The sequence below is a fragment of the Schistocerca nitens genome, chromosome 3 (genome assembly GCF_023898315.1).
Source record: "Schistocerca nitens isolate TAMUIC-IGC-003100 chromosome 3, iqSchNite1.1, whole genome shotgun sequence".
NCBI lineage: Eukaryota > Metazoa > Arthropoda > Insecta > Orthoptera > Acrididae > Schistocerca > Schistocerca nitens.
Window position 1 is genome coordinate 885,490,908 of NC_064616.1, and position 10,719 is coordinate 885,501,626.

A 10,719-nucleotide genomic window follows, 5' to 3' on the forward strand; every position below is an offset into this window, starting at 1 on the left:
AGAGAGCTGCAAATTCCACAATCAACTGTATGGAGAGTCCTACGAAAAAGGTTAGTTATGAAACCTTATCGTCTGAAATTGGTTCAACTACCCGAGGTGATGGATCGGCCACCAGGCAGCCCGTGACAGAGCACTTCATCACTGGCCTCCAAGAAGCCCTGATCTTACCCCCTGCGATTTTTTCTTATGGGGGTATGTTAAGGATATGGTGTTTCGGCCACCTCTCCCAGCCACCATTGATGATTTGAAACGAGAAATAACAGCAGCTATCCAAACTGTTACGCCTGATATGCTACAGAGAGTGTGGAACGAGTTGGAGTATCGGGTTGATATTGCTCGTGTGTCTGGAGGGGGCCATATTGAACATCTCTGAACTTGTTTTTGAGTGAAAAAAAACCTTTTTAAATACTCTTTATAATGATTTATAACAGAAGGTTATATTATGTTTCTTTCATTAAATACACATTTTTAAAGTTGTGGTATTCTTTTTGAATCACCCTGTACATTGGTAAATGGCAGTTAGCATTAACAGAGGGATGCAAGACGCGAATTCGTTAACTGCGATCGGGAAGCCTAACAGACACATCATTGTGGTCCAAAACCACTCGGAAGTGACGTCAAAATGACGTATACGCAAACGCGCTGCACACTTGTCGACTGATCGAGATCTGTGGTCGAATCGAGGTAGCGGGAAAAGCGTCTGCTTTGTTCTTCACTGTCATACTGACCGTGTATCTTGAGTGGTTGTGTTTTCGCTATCGAGCAAAATGTCTCAGGTGTATGAAAACATCTTTCGTGACGCTCTGAAAGATTTCAGAGTTTCGGAGGATGGCCTGATTTCAGGCTATTGTAATTTGTTGGAGGAGGTAATAATAATTTTATGTTAGAATTGGCTGGCAAAAATATGCGCCTTAGAAAATAACTTTTTTTCTGATGCCAGTTAAGATTTCATTTTAATAAATTTTATATGTCGCTTTCCGCGATCTGATTCCAATTTTTAAGTGAGTTTTTTATGTATTATGCAGTTTTTTCTTTGTTTTCGTTGTGAGGTGCTGCATTGTATTGTTACATTACCTTTACTGTAACATGTACATGTGGAATATTGTAATTAATGATCGGTGTTTAGGAAGTTAATGGCAACTTTGTTTCAAAATTCGCCGTTTGTGAGTTCGTCATCTATGTATTACAGTAAGAGAAACTGAACATTGCAGCAGCTCAAGCGCAAACGTCGTCTCGAGTAAATGGCATAATTTAGAAGACACACACATGAAAATGGGACTCAGGGCCTGGGAACAATCATGCAAAAGGAAAATTAAAAGCAATATATTTGCAGCTAATGTCATTGCCAGAGCGTGGGCTCTGTATTCCACATAAATGTATCCTGCATTTTCCCAGGAATTTTACGTAGTTCTTTCTAATTGCACTATCAGCTCCAGTGCATAATTGCACAAATCCATTACTGCTGTTTTCTTTGTGCTGGCACTGAGCTGAATTTCATTGAGGTACTGAATTCAGACATTAGCTAGAAAACTGTCTATGCAGGGATATGGAGCTCTGTAATTCAAATGACTGTAAGCAAGGTCAGTGACATCAACTATGAAACAACTTTTTTCATCAATAGCAATGTAATGAATGCCACTTTATGCAAATGTTGCAACATGACCACGTTTGGCCTCCCTACTGAATTCTGAGCAAAGGTGTATTGTTGATGGATGCTGAGTGAGAGCTTTTTGTTCAGGATACTATTGCTCAGTAATAACTGTCCGCTTAATTAATACATGTTATGATGTTTCAATTATTACCACTGCTTAGGTGGATGCTTAAGTATGTGTGGATAATGTTGGAACTCTATTGGGATTCCTGGATTATATTGGTAGACAGAGTCTGTCAGGATCTAAAATTTTCTCAGCACCACACTGAAATTTTGATGATAATGTAAGCTGTTTTAGTCTTTAGAAATACTCGCTGGTGAATATGGGTCCTCATAGGGTATAGAACGTTATGACACTTTGAAGCCCTCAAAGTTAAACTTCTCTTACAGGTGTTCTTTCACATCTACACTCTTCTTATTGCCCTGCTAGATTTTATTTTAATTTCTTCTATTGATCTGGCTTTTACTGGAGATAATGATGATGGGAGTGAGTTATTAAGTCATTTATTTATTTTTCTTAGTTTTTCGTCTCACAACATAGGACTTGGGATGAGGCAAAATGTCTTCTGGAGGTATTATCTCAGTTCTTCTACTGGATAGTGTTGACTTCTCGAGGAGGAGAAATGTTGAGGTCTGCATCTATAACCTTGTCAGGAATACCAATAGTAGAAATAGATGGCAAATTATTTTTATGTTTGGAGTGTATCAGTCAAATAAGCCTTAAAAGTGCTGTATTATTTCTGTTGGTGATAAGGAGGAATTCTGGCTAACCAGCCCAGATCGTGATTGATTTTGCTCTATTTGTCATTAGATAATTTCCTGTATCATACAATAACTTAAGTAAGACTTCAAGACAAGAAGTCATAGCTTATGGCTTGTATGATGTGGCAGAGTATGCAAAATTATGGTGTTTTTTTTTCCATATGATGATTATGCAGAATCATAAGTTGTGGTCCTTGAGGGGAGTGTCTCATGTACGTAATGGAAGTTTCATTAATTCTGTGAGCAATTCGTCATATCATGCTCTTTCCCAGGTCTTTGTCACAGATTTCAATCCCTTTGCAAATTAATGTGCCAAGATGCTTGCAGATTTTGTGATTAAGTTTAATGGATGTTGTATTGAAGTAATGTAGTCAGAGGTCTTTCTTCCACTTTTGTTAAGAGTTTGACAGCCGAAAACTGATATTTTTCAATTGTAGGAGAGAAATCATTTTGTAATTTTTACAAAAACTTTTTCATGGATGAGTAACCAGTCTCAACTTTTGTACTGGATAGTTTTGATTGGTGATTGTCTTATTCTTAGTATATACAACCTGGAATTCATAGTATGCATAATTATAATGCTTAATAAAGCTTTTGTTGACATAAGGCAAGGCGTGCTTGAAATGAGGTTAACTGAAGCACTGATCAGTTAACCCCAAAACTACGTCATTAAACTTCATGTGCACTTGGAAAATATTTTTTATCATCATAATCACAACTGAAAGAACATTTTATGATCACAGTTTTAACTGAAGTCAACAGTAACATAATTTGTGGTCAGTGAATAACAATGGAATAAAAGCAAAAGAGCAAACAAATGAACTCCCAATTTTGTTAACTCATCCATGATTAATAACATAACACTTACTTACCTTAGCTGTCAAAAACATCAGATGTGATGAAAGGCTGTGTACATTAAATAACTGAATTTCCCTCTTCATTCATGTTTCCCAGTTAACCTTAAGTGTAGTTACCCTCAGTTTATGCTACTGGTCACTTTATTCTCAGGTGGAAACACTTCTCGATCAGCTGAAAACTGTGGGGTTTTCATACTGCGTGAGAAGTAGTCGTTTTAAAGAGCCTTCTTCAGATGTTATGAAAAGTAAGTGAACTGCTGCATTAATTACTTTCTGTGGTTTACCATTTTAGTTCATATATGTATACTTGAAGGACGAACTTAGTTTGCTGGAATTAGGGATAGTATATATAGGCTACTTTAAATGGACATTTCTTTCTAAGCTGCACTAACAATTGATGGAATTGACTGTTTTTGTTATTGTTAATAGTTGTTGTGATATGCAAGGCAGAATTGTATTAATTATTTTCCTCTGTGTTGACTTGTTTGTCATTTATCCATTTTCACAGCCATACACTCAGTAATTTTTACACACTTGCATTTGATAATAGGCTGATTAAAATTATTAGTTGGTTGACAATTCCTGTCAGAGCTGGTTTCCTCCAGAGTGCTGAATGTGTCAGGTCCAAACTATCTCTGTTCGCCATTTCCTGACTGCCACAACAGCTGATCAATCCACTTCCATTTTCTTGTCTGACTTCCTTTCTTGATGTGTTTGAACGCCATGCAATCATTTGCTGCCTTCAACAAGATTGGCCTTAAACAACATTTTCAGACAGTAGGCATAACTATGTATCCTTACAATATCTTTATGGTGCTAGAGCTAGCTTTCACATCGTAACATAATGTGAAAGGCTGATCTGGTTGAAGGTAGCACATGATCGTTGGGACCAAATAATCTTACATTAGTGTAATGTAGAGTGGTGGCATAGTGCAACGGATAAGAAACATTCCTGATCCATATAAAGTTGTGGATTTGAGTCTTGACAGATTCTTTGATATTTTTTATGCCAAAATATTATCAAAATTACTTCATTATTTTTATTCAGTTAACAGGTTTGGATGCAGTTTTATTTCTAACACTCTGCTGTGTCATTTTCGACATTGTATTTACTTTTTAATTCCTTATATTTCTTCTTCATATCATTATTTCATTTGAAATCAGCTTGTCACCTATAACCTGTAACTGAATACAAACCAGGACTGCTCATTAGTTGGTAATTTGGCAGTCCATGCAGCTTGTGTGAGGACAGTTTCAGGTGCCATAATTAATGAAAGGAAGAAATTAGTTTGCTTTTAGCATTGAAATACAATTTTTTTTTTTTTTTTCTTGAGTTTGCTTATAGAGAATACCTTCAGCTAGTTTCCTGCCACATGCTTAGTGTTGGATGTTTCACCATCAAGCCAGGCCAGGCAACAGCATTAGGTGTGAGGCTCTGCTGCGACTGCCCGTGGTCAGTGTATTAATTGTTGTGAACAAAGTATGATTAACAGTTCTTCTGTAGAATGCTGACAGCCATTTTCTAGGATATATTGCACATCGTGTTATGGTTAGGTTATCAAATGAGTTTAAATTCTGGGCTATAAAATGTCGTATCTGCCACAGTTATGCCATTGGTCACTCCAAAACCAGTTGTCAGCAGAGCATGTCATATTCATGTTATTTCATAATGGCCACTTCCAACACTGCACAGAGTTACATGTATACGTCTCCCATCCTTTCATAATCCCAACCTGTGCTCTGCCTCTACTGAGCTAAACCTACTTTTTTTAACATGAAAATTAAATTGAACAGCACTTGCTGAGTGACCTGCTCTGTTTGTTGCCTATAATACAGCAGCAGTCGGTGTGCTAACACTTTAGCAACAAGTGACAGATGCCAACTAACAAATAATTTTAATGAATCTATACTGCTGTGTTCATGTTGAAATGGTTTCTATGGTTTTCGATAATTGTGGTGTTGATATGTAAAACAGTAGTCAGCTCATTGCACCTATTGACAGGCATTTTTAGCTTTATTGTCTTCAGAGTTAAGTTTATTTTTTGTAATTCCACATTTATAGTAATTACATTTTTCTACATAAGTGTTCTTCATATCTCCTTTGTTTACAAAGAATATTAATTCCACATTTATTGGAACCACAATTAAGCACTTCAGTTGCCCGAAATCAGTATGGTATCCTCATTGCACATGGCAGACAGTTTCATTTCTTTGCTAGATACAATAGGTGTGACATCCTGTAAAATTTTGCTCCAGTACTATGTAAAGTAGATAGACAATCTGCTTCCATCAGTTCAGAACTTTGACAATACCTGTCAAATGAATGAAATGTTTTCTCACATTGTATTTAGTTAATTAACAATAACATATGTGAATTATTTAACAATAACAATGTTTTTTGTCTGTGAGAAATATATTAACTGTTCCAGGTAAAATAAAGCATTTCTTCAAGCAAATGCAGGGACATGTCCCTATCCCCTTTTTTGGTTGTGCATTTGCAGTGGAGTGTGTGTGGTCGAGGCACTGTGTTTTGGGGCCAAAATACTATAAAAGTAGAGTGTCTAGGGTACCTGGGCACTTGGTAATATCATGCTGTGTTAAGATATACTTACTTTCCATAAAACAAGTTCGTTAGAGGGAAAGTTTATTAAATAATTTTTATAGTAGTTCTTTACCCTCTTTAGGAAGACCATGTGACTCCTCGTAAGAGATTGAGGATCATGGATACTAGAAAATCCAACTGCCCAGCAACTTTAAATATGAAGTGTATAAGGGTGTATCCTGATTACAGTATGCACTCAGCAACTGAACACAGGGATACCAAGGCAAAAGTAAGTATCCAGTTTGGGTTCTGCTTGGAGAAAATTTTACATGATCAGTTGACGGTATACTTTAAAATCTGTTGTTTTTAATGCTCTTAATTAAATAATTGATACATTTTTGTCTTACAGGTTCTTGCAAGTCTACAGAAAGATTTGGCATTGCCATGCCCGCCAAAGAGCTATCTACGTTATTATTTGACTGCTTCCCCAGCAAGTGCACACACACATGCTACTGAAAGTGTTGAAGCAAGTGGGTACATACATCCTTCACTTAGTACTCAGTGGCATGACATCTCTCAATGTCATTAAGTTGGCTCTAGACAGATTTGTTGAAATCAATTTCACTGAGACACACATACCAGGTCAAATGAATACTACCTTTTACCCCACAGAGGATACTATTTACAGTCACATTTATCGGACCCTTTATGGTACAAATAAAGTATTGTTTGACGAGACTAGACTGTAGAATCAGGTTGATGAGTGGCACAAACACTCGAGCAATCATGATTTATTATAGACATTGTACGGGAGCCAATGGAGAAGTGAAACCATTACTTTTTTGCTATCAGAGCAGTTGGCAGAGAGATCTTTTGAAGAAGTATGGGGGTAGTTGTTTGTTAGATGCAACATACAAAACAACAACATATGATATTACTTTATTTTTTATAGCTGTGAAGAGTAATATGTGCTATTTGGTTGTCGGTTTTTTTTTTTTTTTCATTCAGATTGAAAATGCAAGATCCATTCATGAAACACTAGACATTTTCAAGGACTGGAACAAGGATTGGAATCCCCTCTATAGGGTTACTGATTTCTCGGATTCAGAGATAAATGCAATTGAGCAAGCATTCCCTCAGACATAAGTTTACTTGTGCCTTTTCCATCGAAAACAGGCATGGGGAAGATGGTTGAAAAAAAAAAAATGATAATCTACGTGTACCAAATGACATGAAGACATTTCTGGATATGTGGCAAGAAATTTCAGAATCACCAACAGAGAGAGAATTTAGAGATTGCGTAGAAGAGTTGCGAACGCATGAGGTTTCTCGGAGAAACGAGCGTGCATGGCCATACTTTCAACAGCAATGGCTAACGGTATGTGAAAGATGGGTGAAAGCGTATGAGGACAAGGGCAGATTTGCAACTATTGACACTACAAATGGAGTTGAAGCCATGAACAAGATTGTAAAACATTTTTTCCTAAAACACAATTCAGACAGGACTTTAACTGGGGTTACTAAGGTTATAATAAACAAGTTTCTTCCAAGCCTAATTAGAAAGTACTGTCTGCAGAATTCTGCCATCAAAGCTTATAACAAAGATGTTCCACTGTTTTTGCATAAAAAAACAAACAAGTTTGTGAAACATGTCATGCAGCAATATGCATCAGCAAAAGTTGAGTTAACTGCAAGATCAGTGAGTAGGAGATCGGATGGTTCATTTTGTGTGGAGAGTGCAAAGTCAAAAAACTGTAATTATGTTGTAAACTTTGATATACCAGATTGCACATGTGAAGATTTTCGGAGATATAAATACCCATGCAAGCATTTCTGTGCAATCTTTATTTTTTTACCCAGAGTGGGGTTTTGATAAAATGCCAGAAAGTTATAAGACTAGTCCATTAATCTGTCTTGATGAAATGTATGGGATGGGCTTTAGAAGTGGCTCTTCAGTAATTTCATATGAAGGCAGTAGTAGTGACGAAGCTGTTGAGGAGGCAGTTGAAGCAGCTGAGGAGGCTGTCGAGGTTGAGGAGGCTATCGAGGCAGCAAATACAGATGGTGTTGTTCAAACCCAGAATATTCCTTTGCAGCAGTTTGAAGCAAGGGAGCTGTGTAAACAGATTTACAATCTCACATACAACTGCAGCAACAGCGAAACATTACAAAAAGTACTTGAATCACTGAGCAACTGTGTGCAAGATTTGCAATTAGCAAATCCTGAAGTTGGTGGTCTCCCATTGGCAGTGCCATCAACTTCCAAACAATAGCGAAGAACGATGCCAAAAGCCTTAAAAGATCTGTCTTAAACACATTATAACTTCCCATTTGAAGGGTAAGAAATGACGGTTTATTTGAATTTTAGATAGCTCTTTGTCTATGTAAAATACAAATAAGCTCCGTCATTTCTGATCCTCGAGATGGAATGCTATGAGGTCTTTATGTTGGTCTCTGCTTTTAAACTTTGTTGCACATTTGAATTTCGAAGTAGCAGTAGATAAAATATTATAAAAAGGATAGTTGCTACATTTGTGTGTGTGTTTGTGAGTGAGTGTGCGCGCGCGCTTTTGAAAAGGCCCTTGTTGCCCGAAAGATAAGTCGGACAGTCTTTTTGTTGTGCCTTTCTGTGACTCAGCATCTTCACCATTTGGTGAGCAGCAACAACTATCCTTTTCATAATATTGTTACATTCCATCCTGGATTTTTCGTTGTTCATCAGAGAAAAGATTTTTCTGAGGAATTAAACTAGATGGTAGTGTAGAACTTGCAAACTTTTTAAAATATGAAGTAAAAGATTTTAATTTTAAATTAGGTTAATTCAAATATGGGACAATGTTGAGAATTGAAAAGGTGGAAAAAATAAATAAGATATATCTTAGTGGCATTGAGATGTCGTATGACTGATGGAGGAAAGATTTTGCATTTCTTTTTCCAAGTAAGAATGCACTTGCTCTCACTTGCTTCAATACATTTCTAGTGATTCATGTGAAACAGAGAAAAAGATAGACTGCCCTGTTAATGAACATGAGATTGCCCAGTATCACTCTGACAGAAGAGTATGGTGTTTCCTTGATATGGTATCTGGTCAGCAATGTCATTGGGACCAAATGAAGTAAGTATTGACTTTTTTTATTTGCTTTGGAAGCTTAATGTGTATCAGTTACCTACATATTGGATATCTACCACCTTGGTTCTAATGTTCTTAATAACTTTGCAGAGTTACTGCAGATACCACACAGAAGCAATTACTGTTACTGGAATACCAGTAATGTTTATTAAATTCAGTTGTAAAGTAGTTCTGGGCATTGCAGCTGGTGAGCAATGTCATTGGGCACCAAAAGAAGTGAGTACTAAATTTTGGAATTGTGCCTTGAAAACATGTGTATCAGTTGTCTTCATGTTGCATAACTCAATTACTTGTTGTTAATTTATTTGTTAGGTTCAGTTATGATGGATTTCTGGCCTTCAGTCCATGGGAAAATTCACACCAGATTGCATCAAGACTGTTATATTCCAAGGATATCTTGGGAGATTGATAGTATTCCTGAACGAAAACAATCCATATAGTATTGCACGTGTGTATCAAACTGCCATTTGTTGTGGCACGTAAATGTTTGCAACTTGATTGTAATTTTTGAACAGTTTCTCAACAATCCAAGAATTTCTTGTAATGAGAAGTAGACATTGTTGCTTGGGTAAAGGAAATACAAATCACGGTCAATATAACTACCTTATTAACTTTCCACAGAGAAATATTTTTCACTACTGCTACTTAAAAATTCAAATGTGTGACAAAGTTTGCTTACAGAACTTGGCATAAAGATCTCCCTTATTTGTATTTTTTAGGTAGCTCTTATTGTTTGATCCTTCAAATGGAATGCTGTGACCTCCATGTGATCTATTCCTTAGTAGTTAATTATCCATTAAGGCACAAATATATGAACATTACAATGAGAGGGGTCTTTATGCCAGGCCCTGTAAAAGTAATGGCATCTTACTTAATATTATTGTTGGGAATTTGATGGCACAGCTGTGGGGAGACCACAAATTTCAGGGTTTGCTAACTGCAAATCTGGCACACAGTTGCTGAGTGATTCAAGTACTTTTCATAATGTTTCACTGTTGATACAGTTGTATGTGAGATTATAAACCTGTTTGAACAACACCTTCACTTCAAATTGCTGCAAAGAAATGGTTACGGTATCAGTGTGATGCTCTATGTGTGTTTCCTCAACTGTGTCCTCATTGCTACTGTCTTCATGTGAAATTACTGCGGACACACTTCTGAAACCAAACCTGTACATCTTGTGAAGACAGATTAATGGGCTATTCCTGCAGCTTTCTGGTATTTTATCAAAACCCCACTCTGGATAGAAAATAAAGATTGCACAGAAATGCTTGCATGGGTATTTATATATCTCAAAATCTTCACATGAGCAGTTTGGTAGAGCAAAGCTTACAACATAATTAGTCTTTGAACATTGTACTCTCCATACAAAACATTGTCCAAGTTCACATTCACCAATCTTGCAGTTAATTCAACTTTCCCTGGTGCATATCACTGCATGACATGTTTCACAAACTTGCTTTTTTTTAAAAAAAAATGAAAAAACAGTGGAGCATGTCTGTTATGATTTGATGGCAGAATTCTGCAGACAGTACTTTCTAATTAGGCTTGGAAGGAATTGATTTCTTATATCCCTAGTAGCCCCATTGAAGGTCCCATCTTTGTTCCATTTTAGGAAAAAAAATGTTTACAATCTTGTTCATGGCGTCAACTCCACTTGTAATGTCAATGGTATCAAAATTGCCCTTGTCCTCATAAGCTTCCACTCACTTTTCATGTATCAATAGCCACTGCTGTTAAACGTATGGTGATGCATATTCGTTTCTCTGAGAAGCCT

The 10,719-nt window shown here is 36.7% G+C and overlaps 2 long non-coding RNA genes across 2 annotated transcripts; both read left to right on the forward strand.

The window, feature by feature from the left end:
- Positions 1-3,419: 3,419 nt before the first annotated feature.
- LOC126248933 (uncharacterized) lies at positions 3,420-6,371 on the forward strand. The gene is made up of 3 exons (XR_007545562.1): positions 3,420-3,515; positions 5,955-6,101; positions 6,222-6,371. It is a non-coding gene; the product is annotated as an uncharacterized LOC126248933 (long non-coding RNA).
- A 2,405-nt stretch (positions 6,372-8,776) lies between these two features.
- LOC126248932 (uncharacterized) lies at positions 8,777-10,392 on the forward strand. The gene is made up of 3 exons (XR_007545561.1): positions 8,777-8,927; positions 9,033-9,158; positions 9,255-10,392. It is a non-coding gene; the product is annotated as an uncharacterized LOC126248932 (long non-coding RNA).
- Positions 10,393-10,719: the final 327 nt, after the last annotated feature.